The sequence below is a fragment of the Cervus canadensis genome, chromosome 10, assembly GCF_019320065.1.
Source record: "Cervus canadensis isolate Bull #8, Minnesota chromosome 10, ASM1932006v1, whole genome shotgun sequence".
Lineage (NCBI taxonomy): Eukaryota > Metazoa > Chordata > Mammalia > Artiodactyla > Cervidae > Cervus > Cervus canadensis.
The window spans coordinates 37705046-37718535 of record NC_057395.1 but is presented as its reverse complement, the minus strand read 5'-3'; the positions used below and the strand labels follow the sequence as shown (position 1 = coordinate 37718535).

Genomic DNA, 13490 nt, shown 5'->3' with positions numbered 1-13490 from the left:
AGCCCCTTTCCCTCCAAATCACTCCTTGGTCCACTAGCAGAGCTGCCAGGATGCAGAGCTGAGCCCATTTGATGGGTGAAGGGTTCACTCTGGGGTCAAGACTTGGTGGGTTGAGGTCATATCCGCAGGAAACTCCTGAGAGCCTGTGGTCAATGTAGTCAGGGGGATCCTTGCTGGCTGCACACTGGCTCCCGAGGAACCCTGACCACCCTGGGTACCCCCCGTGCCCCACCACATCCCTCCTGTCCCTGAACTGTGAGTCTGTGGTCTGGGACAGGCCTAGGCATCAGAGTTTTAGAAAACCTGCCCCAGTGACTCTGATGTGCAGTGTGAGTGGAAAATCACTGAGTTCCAGACAGTTCCTCTGGGCTCTTAACAAGCAGAAACCTCTGGGCACTGTGACCCCAGCTGTGTGTGGGTGTGTTTGATTCATGCCTTGTGGCCTAATTACTGGTTGAGATGAGCTGCTCTGATAGATGATTTAGGGGTTGTGGAGGGGGGTGATTTCTTGTCAGGATGGAGGTGGATGGGCTGCTGCAGGAACAGGTAGGTGGCACCAGGGTGTGTGGAGGAGACGCAGCCAGCAGGGGGGCCTTGTAGAACAACTCTGAGACCTTGTGAGTTTCTCATGGGGCCACAGTTATCAAACTGTGCGTCCAACTCAGAGATGCCCAGGGCCCAGGAAGGGAAAGCTGACACTTGATGCTAAGGTCAGGCACGGTTCCCCTCCTCCCACCTCTTAGACAGGGCCACTGTGTCACTGGGGACCTTGGCTGCCAGGATAGGAAGGGAGGGAAGACCACACAGCAACCGTGGCCAGAAGGAAAGGTACAAGAGGAAAAGGTCATGAACCTGAGCCTGGACTATAAGAGCTGGCCAGGACCTGACGGATCATCCCACCCAGCTCTCCCATCTATCAAATGCTGGCATCATTGGTAATTCCTTGGAAAATCACCAGCAGGTAAATGAAAGAGTAAAAACAAAAAAGAATGAAATAAAATAAACCAGAGACTCCCAGACTCTGAGAGTGGGCAGACTGTGACAGGAGGTAAGTTCAGTGTAAAATCAGGTTTTGACAGTAGTCCTTTCTTCACCACTTAGAAAAGAGAGATGGGACGGGGTAGGAGGTGGGAGGGAGGTTCAAGAGGGAGGGGACATGTATACCTATGGATGATTCATGTTGATGATGTGATGGCAGAAATCATCATAATATTGTAAAGCAATTATCTGTCAGTTAAAAATAAATAAGTTTTTTAAAGATTATATCAGATTAAAGTCTGAAAGAGGCAACATCAACTCCTGGAGGTCATTCCTTACCCCACGTGACTGGCTGGTTCTGCATTTGGGCTTCAGGGCCGTATAGAATCATTCAGTCACTGAACTGAGCACCTGCTCCATACCAGGCTCCAGTCTAGATACTGTCACAGTGGTGCATGTGACAAGCAGTGAGGATCCTGGTCAGCAAGGAGTGTGGAGTCTACAGGGTGAGACAGTAGCAAACGCTTCTCCAACAGTATTGTTCAGTCGCTCAGTTGTGTCTGACTATTTGTGACCCAATGGGCTACAGCACTCCAGGCTTCCCTGTCCTTCACTATCTCCTGGAGCTTGCACAAACTCATGCCCATTGAGTTGGTGATGCCATCCAACCATCTCATCCTCTGTTGGCCCCAAATGTGGTGCTGGAGAAAGTGATGTTGGAGGTGGCTGGGGAGGGTGGTGTGCACAGAGAATGGGTGGGGCTGCTCCTTAAATAAGATGGGGGAGGGGCTGACTAGTAGGGGGACATTCTGAGTGGAGACCTGAAGGATGGAGAGAACAAACCCGAGAGCAGTTCAAATAGAGGGAGTAGCAGAGGCAACAGCAGGTGAATGGCCCTGAGCCTGCTGGACATTCACCACATGTGGCTGGAAACACAGGAGGAAGGGGAGATCAGTGGCAGGGAAGGTCTTTGTGCCTGAAGAGAGCCTGACATCAAAGACGCTGTATTAACCTTACCCAAAGAGGGATCTGGCTTTGCTGTTGAATCCGGGGAGCTGATGATCTAGGTTGAATGTGTTTTCAGACCTTGGTCTTGGTCACACCAATGGTCCAAAAATGTAACTTAGGATGGCAGCTTCATTTCCTGAGGGGGTGGTGACTAAACCCAGCTATGTGGACAGTCAATCATGTCTATGTGGTTGAGCACCAATAACAAATCAGGACCCCAAGCTTTGAGTGAGCTTCCCTGGGTGACAGTACTCGATCTGTGAGGTCACACTGTCCGCAACTCCACTGGGAGGGATAAGTGGCAGCTTTGTGCATTTAATTGTCTTCACCTCTCTCCCTTCCCCTCTTCTCTTGGCTGATTTAATCTGTGTTGAAGCTGATAAAATCGCTGTCATAAATTGTAAAGGTGAACATAACAGCTGTCAGTGGGTTCCGTGAGTCCTTCTAACAAATCACCCAACCTGAGGGTGGTCTGGAGTGTGCCCCCATGACTGGACAGACCGAGGGTCATTTTTGTGGATTTTGGCTTTTGTTCCATGTGAACTGGGGTCCGTGGAAGGCTTTTGAGCAGAGGAGTGACATGATCTGAACTATGTTTTAATGAGACTACAATACAGGCTGCTCTGTGGAGGATAGGCTAAGGGCGAGGGAGGGTACAAGTGATGAGGATGTTTGCAGGCTGTTAAAATAGAGTTAGGACTTCCCCGATAGCTCAGTTGGCAAGGAATCCGCCTGCAGGATATAAAACTAACACACAGAAATCCCTTCCATTCCTATACACTAACAATGAGAAAACAGAAAGAGAAATTAAGGAAACAACTCCATTCACTATTGCAATGAAAATAATAAAATACTTAGGAATAAATCTACCAAAAGAAACAAAAGACCTATATATAGAAAACTATAAAAAACTGATGAAAGAAATCAAAGAGGACAAATAGATGGAGAAATATACCATGTTCACGGATCAGAAGAATCAATATAGTGAAAAAGAGTATACTAATCAAAGCAATCTATAGATTCAACGCACTCCCTATCAAGTTACCAATGGTATTTTTCAGAGAACAAGAACAAATAATTTCACAATTTGCATGGAAATACAAAAAACCTCAAATAGCCAAAGCAATCTTGAGAAAGAATGGAACTGGAGGAATCAACCTGCCTGACTTCAGACTATACCACAAAGCTAAAGTCATCAAGACAGTATGATACTGGCACAAAGACAGAAATATAGATCAATGGAATGAAATAGAAAGCCCAGAGATAAATCCACACACCTATGGGCACCTTATCTTCGACAAAGGAGGCAAGAATATACAATGGAGAAAAGACAATCTCTTTAACAAGTGGTGCTGGGAAAACTAGTCAACCACTTGTAAAAGAATGAAACTAGAACACTTTCTAACACCATACACAAAAATAAACTCAAAATGGATTAAAGATCTAAATGTAAGACCAGAAACTATAAAACTCCTAGAGGAAAACATAGGCAAAACACTCTCTGACATAAATCACAGCAGGATCCTCTATGACCCAGCTCCCAGAATAATGGAAATAAAAGCAAAAATAAACAAATGGGACCTAATTAAACTTAAAAGCTTTTGCACAATGAAGGAAACTATAAGCAAGGTGAAAAAACAGCCTTCAGAATGGGATAAAATAATAGCAAATGAAACAACCAACAAAGAATTAATCTCAAAAATATACAAGCAGCTCCTGTAGCTCAATTCCAGAAAAATAAATGACCCAATCAAAAAATAGCCCAAAGAACTAGACAGACATTTCTCCAAAGAAGACATACAGATGGCTAACAAACACATGAAAAGATGCTCAACATCACTCATTATCAGAGAAATGCAAATCAAAACCACAGTAAGGTACCATCTCACGCCAGTCAGAATGGCTGTTATTAAAAAGTCTACAAACAATAAATGCTGGAGAGAGTGAGGAGACAAGGGAACCCTCTTACCCTGTTGGTGGGAATGCAAACTGGTACAGCCACTATGGAGAACAGTGTGGAGATTCCTTAAAAAACTGGAAATAGAACTGCCATATGACCCAGCAATCCCACTTCTGGGCATACATCATGAGGAAACCAGAATTGAAAGAGACACATGTACCCCAATGTTCATTGTAGCACTGTTTACAATAGCCAGGACATGGAAGCAACCTAGATGTCCATTGTCAGATGAATAGATAAGAAAGCTGGGGTACATATACACAATGGAATATTACTCAGCTATTAAAAAGAATGCATTTGAATCAGTTCTAATGATGTGGATGAAATTGGAGCCTATTATACAGAGTGAAGTAAGTCAGAAAGAAAAACACCAATACAGTATACTAATGCATATATATGGAATTTAGAAAGATGGTAATGATGACCCTATATACGAGACAGCAAAAGAAACACAGATATAAAGAAGAGACTTTTGGACTCTTTGGGAGAAGGCAAGTGTGGGATGATTTGAGAGAATAGCATTGAAACATCTACATTACCACATGTGAAATAGATCGCCAGTCCAGGTTCAATGCATGAGACAGGGTGCTCAGGGCTGCTGCACTGGGATGACCCTGAGGGATGGGATGGGGAGCGAGGTGGGAGGGGGGTTCAGGATGGGGACACATGTGCACCCATGGCTGATTCAGGTCAATGTATGGCAAAAACCACTACAATATTGTAAAGTAATTAGCCTCCAATTAAAAAAAAAAGACTCCACCTGCAATGTGGGAGACCTGGGTTTGATCCAAGATCCTCTGGATAAGGGAAAGGCTACCCACTCCAGTATTCTGGCCTGGAGAATCCCATGGACTGTATAGTCCATGGGGTTGCAAAGAGTCGGATATGACTCAAGGACTTTCACTTTCAAAATAGAGTTCAGTGGAATGACAATGGTGGTGTGGACCAGGGTGGCGAGATGTGTCATGGTTGGAAGGTGGAGCTAACAGAATTTGCTGAAGGAACACCATGTGAAAGAAAGAAGAGCTGAGGGTAACTCCAGGTTTTTGTTGTTTAGTCGCTGTCGTGTCTGACTCTTTGCAGCCCCATGGACCACAGGGCAGCCCACCATGTTCCTCTGTCTATGGGATTTCCCAGGCAAAAATACTGGAGTGGGTTGTCTTGCCCTTCTCCAGGGGATCTTCCTAACCCAGGGATCAAACCCATGTCTCCTGCATTGACTCCAGGTTTGGGTTTGAGCAATTGGAGGAGAGCAGGCAACTTCCACCTAGCAGGAAGCAGATGAGTGGAATGAGATGGATGTGATGACATCAATGAGGTGGTTTTATGAAATTCCCAGCTAAAGTTCAATGGCTTCAGTGGGGACTTAATCCCTAAGCACTAGCCTTACCCTCAGCAAACTGGGGGAAAGATACATACACAGATGCATCCATGTGTACATACAAGCATACATTTGTATCTAGAAAACATTTTGTCAGCTACAAATTGGCACTTGCCATCTACCTCTGTGCTTAGTCGCTCAGTCATGTCTGATTCTTTGAGACCCCATGGACTGTAGCCCGCCTGGCTCTTCTGTCCACGGAATTCTTCAGACAAGAATATTGGAACAGGTAACCTTTCCCTTCTCCAGGAGATCTTCCCAACCCAGGGATTAAACCCAGGTCTCCTGCATTGCAGGTGGATTCTTTACCATATGAACCACCAGGGAAGCATCTACTTCTGCAAGGATTAAATCATGTGCTGCTGCAACTACTGACCTTCAACACCTGCTGAAAGGAGTTTAGAGTGGAGAGCAGAACTGAGGCACTCTGTGCTGGGGGAAGGGTATGAAGAACACTGACAGGACTGATCTTCAGATAGTTTATTTTCAGGAGGCAATGTTATAAGCCCAATTCTTGTATCTCCTCATATCTAGAAAAGCACTAAAATCCTTTATGGTGAAAACTGCTCCCTTTGACCAGCAAAAACCTTTAGCAAAAAAATATGTGCCTGATTGCATGTATTTCCCCTTCACCAAAATCACATAGATACTGTCCTTCCCCACCACCTCTTTGGAGCTATTTCCCAGAGCTATATGAAATGCTGTCTCCCAGACTGCAGTCCTCATTTTGCCCCAAATAAAGCTTAACTTGCAACTCTCACACTGTGCTTTTTTTTTTTTTTTTTTTTAAAGTTGACAGTTTTCTCTGCTTTAAAAGTCAGAGGTGTAGCTTCTTCCTAATAACACGTATTTGTCTCCACAGGTGACACAAGATGAACACTGAATCCTAGAGAAATGGTTGGAAGAGGGACCAGAGTTCAGCCTCTCTGCCCTGGGATGTGAATGGACCCTTTGTATGTACATTTTGACATACTGGGTGAGCATTTACTTGGTGTGGTGTGTGATCTAGATGTGGGGGGATGAACTGAGAATGTGGGTGCATAAGAGCAGGAAAAAGAAAGTTCTATTTAGATTGTGCATAGGGACACAAGATACACAGAAAACAAAAACAGGTTTCCCAATTGTTAAATTCCCTGGTGGCTTAGATGGTAAAGAAGTGAAGTGAAGTGAAAGTCACTCAGTTGTGTCCGACTCTTTGCAACCCCATATACAGTCCATGGAATTCTCCAGGCCAGAATCACTGGAGTGGGTAGCCTTTCCTTTCTCCAGGGGATCCTTCCAACCCAGGGATTGAACCCAGGTCTCTTGCATTGCATTCTTTAAAGAATCTGCCTGCAATGCAAGAGACCTGGGTTCAATCCCAGGGCCAGGAGGATCTCCTGGAGAGGGGAATGGCAACCCAGTCCAGTATTCTTGCCTGGAGAATCCCAAGGACAGAGGAGCCTGGCAGGCTACAGTCCATGGAGTCGCAAAGTGTCAGACTATCCCATACAAATGATTATGCCGGTAGTCTACCACGATGGTAAATAACATTCCAAGTATGTATTACATGAAAAATTCGAAGTCCCAAAGGATATCCCTTTTCTTTTTATAATTGTTCAGCAGTAGAGTGAAATAAGAGTTAGGTAGTTTCTTCCTTTCTCTGTAATGAGGTTCATGTGTAGCTGTTGACAGGAGGTGGAGTAAGGGCTGATCAGATGGCTCCACTGTAGGTGCAGTGAGTGAAGGAAGATCTGAGGTCAGAATTGGCACCATTATTTGTGTTGTGATGACCAGGTAGCTTGGATCCAGGGGAGGGGCAGAGTTGGAGAAAGACAGGAAAGAAGAGAAATGGGAAGCCCTGAGTATAACACCAGGGGAATCTCAGAGGCTAATGAATTTAGAGATGGAGAGGCTTAGGATTTGAAATGATGGTGGGGGAGGTGCACGCTGCTGTGCAGGCAAATGACGTGATGACATTGGTATTTGAGAAAATTAGTCGAGTTTCTGTTTCCATCATTTAAAATATGCAAAGATTGAGAAATCAATGTGGCATTTACTCAGCGTCTCATTAGCAATAAGCCAGAATTTATTAAATGTGCATGGCTATTCTTGTTATTGGCAAGAACTTGAGGGTGTCGTGCACCCTGCAAGGTCCTAAAAGGGAGAAAGTGAATTTACAGGATAAAACAGGGCCCAACACTCTGTATAAAGATGTAGATGAGGTGAAACTACACTGCCTGGGCAGGACGTGCCTAAAGAAGCAGCCCGCCCATCAGGGGAGCCAGGCTGCTGTCTCCAGAGTAAAAAGGAGAGATCTAGAGTCTCCTGTCCTTACTTCCTCTGCCCTCCTTCTTCTTCCCTCCCTCCCTCCGTCCTTCAACCTTCTCCTCCCATCTCCCGGCCCCTCTTTCTCTCTTTTCTTTTTCCTTCTCTTCCCTCTCTCACTCACTTATTCCTTTGCATTCTTCCTTCTTTCTTTCTATCCAAAAGATGAGGGTTGCTATTCTTCAGGATCTTGAGAACATAGAACCTTTGATCAGGTCTCTCTCTTCCAGAATGTGACAAAATGAAAATTCAGGCAGTGATACAAGGAGATGGCTAATAGACTAGAGTCTTAGCCCAGGTTTTCCAAAAAAGCAGATATGGCAGCATAGTCAAGGCTCAGGGGCACATGCTTTGCTGGGGGAGTGTGATCCAGGAACAGAAGTGAAGGTTAGGGATGTGATGCAAAGGAGGAGAGTCAGTTACAAAGGCGTGCTGTTGACCTGGGCACAGCCCTGTTACCAGGCTGCCTGGGATGTGTCTCTTAGGACCATCAGCCTAAAGGAAGAAAGGAGGGGACACATTCATCCATCAGTTCTGTCCCCTCCATGGTCAAAGGTTTGCCCCATAGGGCATTAATTATATAATTTATACATGTACAAATGCCAAGCTGATTCTCACTTGACACCCACCATGCTGGGGCTGGCAGTGGGATCCTTAGCCTGGATTCTGGCTGATTGCACCTGCTGATCAGATTCTACACAGAACTGGTCCCAGTAGCAGTGGTTGCAAAAGAAACAGGTGAGGCTAAGAGAATGTCGGGTGGTTCCCAGGGGCACCTTGACTATTGCAAGGGGCTTGATACAAGTAATGACTTCAGGAAACCTTGTTTCCTGGAGACACTACTGTGTTATTGATGGAAATTGGTCTGTGGGTTCTTTCCAATTCTATTGGTAATATCTACGATCTACTACAGACAGCTTTTGTCTATCACAGGCCATTCACTGCAGTGGACTTTGCCCAACAGGAAGGGGGTCTTCGTGGATTATCCTTAATCAGGAAGTCAGGGTGTGGCTGAGGTCTGGCTTCAGCTAAGGAAAAGCAGGTGTTCAGTCACCTTGAAATTTGACAGAGAATGACAATGTGACAAAAGCCTAAGTGAAGCTTGGATTGGCCTGATTTGGAACTGGCAGATTTCTCTATGTCTCTTTTAGATTCTCATGAGAAGAGCTGACTCTAGGTGAGAAAACCCTTGGGTGAATCACTTTAGAAATTGAGACCTCGAGAAGCAAGAGTTAAACAAACCCTCCCCAATGTTCTTCACTCATTCTACTTCCAGATGAGTCATATAGTTCAGATGGGTGAGAGCAAACATCTGAAGGCATAAAGAGAGTCAGACAAGGGCAGGATGAGCTTGTGCCTGGTGGCTCATCTTTGAAAGCCATCTGGTCCTGCTGCTTCCTCCTCCGTGTCCTCCTGTAGCTCAGCATTCTGGAGACAATGGGCAGAAGCAGATGCTTTATCCCTAAATAACTTTCTGTATCCCTGCAATGGTTCTGTCATCACACTTTACAGCAGAACAGGTCCTGAGCCGTTCCTGTGATAACTTTTAGGCTATGATGCCTACACCCATAAGGCTGACATCTTCCTAAGTGCAATATGGTTTTTGTTCAAATGAATACACAGTTGATGCATGCTTGGCTAGAAGTTATAATGATAAATATAACCCCACTGTCTGAACTGTCATCATTATTTGGGTTAAGCTTGTTGATTGGAATTTTGTAGTATAAGAACCTACAACTTGGTTCCAAAATCAGCCATGTTTGTGCATAGATATAGGTGAATCCACTTGTTTATAGCAACTCATGTGCTCTAAAGTGATTAAGGAGTCATCTTTCACTATGATTGTTTACCCCCAAGTCTGATAACAATATCTTATTTTTTCCATGACTAGAAAGCCTGGAATGTCCAGAATGCTCCATATCTTTGGAAGATCCTTATTTTGCCTGAAGAAGAAAGTCATATGTTTGAGATAATCGCATAGAATGATGTGGGTGGTGGAGATTCAAGAAATCACACTTAAAAAATTTCTATAGACATGTGCTCAGGAAAGCCAAGTGATCTGTATTAGCATAAAGAGGCTCCAAGAGAGATGTCAATGTTTTGTTTGTTACTTTAGCAAGCTATTATTTTAAAAAAAGTATGATATTTATGCATATGAAAACATTTTTCAGAGCTGAGGATCTAATAAAGATTTATAGCAACCAAGGGAGTGTTTAATGAAGAACAAAGCAGCTGGATTTTGGTAAGAAAGTGCTGTCCTGTTTTTGCTCATCTGCCTAACATCCTCCATTTCCCAGCATGGTGGCAGCCATGTGGGCAGTGTCTATTGTTCTCGGTATGACTTGCTGGTGCCAGGGACCTAATGCAGATTTTGTTCTTACAATAGTATGGTTGTGTGAAAAACCTGTCTGGTAGTTCTCTGATGGACTGGCACAGAGGCTGGCCTTTGTTTTGTCCAGCTTGGGCTGGAGTGGTTTTCTGGACAGCAGCAGGATTTGTTCAAAAATTCAACTCTGGCTACATGCAGCAGCATGAGTGAATTTTGCAGTGTTTAGTTAAAAAAAAGTTTAAATGACATATGCTACCTATGGTCACCTGAATTAAGGGATGGTGGATGCAGCAAGCACCAGATAGACACAAAAGCCTAGAAAAGAGGAGACTGGGAAGGAAATTTCTTGGGAGAGTAAGGTCTTGGAAAGAGTCTCATATACAACTGGGGAAGCTGGGGTGAAATGTATGTGCGTAGGAATGGGTAGTGCTCAGAAAAGATCTGAGAGGACCCTATTCTTGCACCTGTGGTGGATCTGTGGGGTATAAGCAATCAAGAGGTGAAGGTTAAGGAAGAAATATAGACCGCCTGACTTAGTGTTGAAGGAATGACTCAGGCCACACTGCAAAGACTAGAGAAGTCTACTCTTTCTTTTTGGCTCCAAGTATTTAAGGAAATCTCTGTCATGTTACTGATTGATCTTTGGGATAATGAAACAGAGACTTCAGTGACAGCATATGACAAGGAATACAATCTTTTTAATACTAGTTTGGAAAAGTCACCAAACAAATGGATAATTGCAGCTATCAGCAATTAATAACAGCAAATCTCAGGGAGAGAGAGAATCAGATTTCCAGAGTTATCACATTATATTATTAAAAATGTCCAGTTTTCAAAAAAAAATTACAAATTGTACAAAGAAACAAGAAAGTATGGCCCATTCACAGGAAAAAAAAAATTGACAGATGCCTTCATTGAGAAAGCCCAAATATTGGACTTACTAGACGATTCTAACTAAACTCTCTTAAATAGGACCAAAAATCTGAAGAAGACAGGAGAATATATGAACAAATAGAGAATATCAATAAAGAGATGAAAATTATAAAACAGAACTAAGTAGAGATTCTGAAGCTGAAAAGTACAATAGCTGGAATGAAAATTCACTAGAAGAGTTTAACAGGAGATTTAATTGCCAGAATAAATCATTAGAAAACCTGAAGATAAGACAATCGGAATTATACAGTCAGAAGAGAAGGGAAAAAAAATGAAGAAAAATGATCAACAGCCTCTGGGACACTATCATGCACATTATGGTATTCCCAGAAGGAGAAAAAAAAAGGGGCAAGATGAATGTTTGAAGTCATAATGGCCAAAAACTTCACAAGTTTGGAGAAAGAAATGACACTACACATCCAAGATTAGTGAACTCCAGATAGGATAAACTGAAAGAGATCCACAGCAAGATTGTTGTAATCAAACTGTCAATTCCAAGTAAAGAGAGACTCTTACAAGCAATAAGAGAGAAGCAACTCATAACATGCAGGGGGTTCTCTATAAGATTAACACCCAATTTCTCATCAGAGCCCATAAGACCAGAAGATAGTGACATGACACAGTGAAAATATTCAGAGAAAAAGAATGTCAGTCAAGAATTTTATACCAGGGCTTCCCTGGTGGTCTAGTAGTTAACAATCTGCTTTGCAACGCAAGGGACACAGACTTGATCCCTGGTCTGAAAAGATCACACATGCTGCGAGGCAACTAAGCCTGAGTGCCACAAGTACTGAGCCTGTGCTCTGGAGCCCTTAAGTTGCAACTACTGAAACCCAAGCACCACAGAGCCCATGTTCCACAACAAGAGAAGCCAGTGCAATGAGAAGCCTGCACACCACAATTAGAGAGTAGCTCCTATTCTCTGCAACTAGAAAAAGCACCCCCATATAACAACAAAGACTGGCCCAACCAAAAATAAAAATAAAAAATAAATATTTTTTAAAAAAGAATTTTATACCATTGTCCTTAAAGAATGAAAGGGGAATTGATACATTCCCAGATTAAAGCTGAAGGATTTTACTGCTACCAGCCCTGTCATACAAGAAATGCTTTAGGGAGTCCTTCAGGTTGAAATAAGAGGATGCTGAACACCAACTTGAACCCATGTAGATAAATAAGTTCTCTGGTAAGTAAATGTATAGTAAATAAAAAGACAGTATTTTCTTCCCATAGTTCTCAAAACTGGAAAAGAAACAAACTAACCCAAAGCTACCAAAAGGAATGAAATAATAAAGACTCAGTTCAATTCAGTTCAGTCACTCAGTCGTGTCTGACTCTTTGCAACCCCATGAATCACAGCACGCCAGGCCTCCCTGTCCATCACCAACTCCCAGAGTCTACTCAAACCCATGTCCATTGAGTCAGTGATGCCATCCAACTATCTCATCCTCTGTCGTCCCCTTCTCCTCCTGCCCCCAATCCCTCCCAGCATCAGGGTCTTTTCAAATGAGTCAACTCTTCACATGAGGTGGCCAAAGTACTGGAGTTTCAGCTTCAGCATCAGTCCTTCCAATGAACACCCAAGACTGATCTCCTTTAGGATGGATTGGTTGGATCTCCTTGCAGTCCAAGGGACTCTCAAGAGTCTTCTCCAACACCACAGTTCAAGAGCATCAATTTTTCGGAACTCAGCTTTCTTCACAGTCCAACTCTCACATCCATACATGATCACTGGAAAAACCATAGCCTTGATCAGATGGACCTTTGTTGGCAAAGTAATGTCTCTGCTTTTTAATATGTTATCTAGGTTGGTCATAACTTTCCTTCCAAGGAGTAAGCGTCTTTTAATTTCATGGCTGCAATCACCATCTGCAGTGATTTTTGAGCCCCCCAAAATAAAGTCTGACACTGTTTCCACTGTCTCCCCATCTATTTCCCATGAGGTGATGGGACCAGATGCCATGATCTTAGTTTTCTGAATGTTAAGTTTTAAGCCAACTTTTTCACTCTCCTCTTTCACTTTTCTCAAGAGGCTCTTTAGTTCCTCTTCACTTTCTGCCATAAGGGTGTTGTCATCTGCATATCTGAGGTTATTGATATTTCTCCCAGCAATCTTGATTCCAGCTTGTGCTTCTTCCAGCCCAGCATTTCTCATGATGTACTCTGCATATAAGTTAAATAAACAGGGTGACAATAATAAAGATTAGAGATAAACAAAACAGAGAACAGAAAAATGATAGAATCAATGGATCTAAAAGTTGATTCTTTGAAAAGATCAATGAAATTGACAAGGCTTTAGCTAGTCTAAAGTAAAAGAGAGAAGATGCAAATAACTGAAATCAGAAGCAAAAGAGGAGCATATAATTTACCTTATATAAATTAAAAAAAAGAAGAGAGATTACTATGAATAACTGTTTGCCAAAAAGTGAAATAACCTAGATGAAATAGACAAATTTCTCGAAACATAAAAATTATCAAAACTCATAAAGAAAGAGAAAATCTGAACTGAGCAGTAACAAGCAGAGACTGAATCAGTAACCATAAACTTGTCGACAAAAAAAGTCCTTCACTGATGAATTATACTAAACATTTGA

At 43.0% G+C, this 13490-nt stretch overlaps 1 long non-coding RNA gene across 2 annotated transcripts in view; it reads left to right on the top strand.

The window, feature by feature from the left end:
• The window catches only part of LOC122448581, a 110034-nt gene that overhangs the window by 14361 nt on the left and 82183 nt on the right, over positions 1 to 13490 (top strand). For both annotated transcript variants that reach the window (XR_006271677.1, XR_006271675.1), the window contains exon 2: positions 6190 to 6280. This is a non-coding gene — a long non-coding RNA (uncharacterized LOC122448581). The remainder of the gene's footprint in view (positions 1 to 6189; positions 6281 to 13490) is intronic.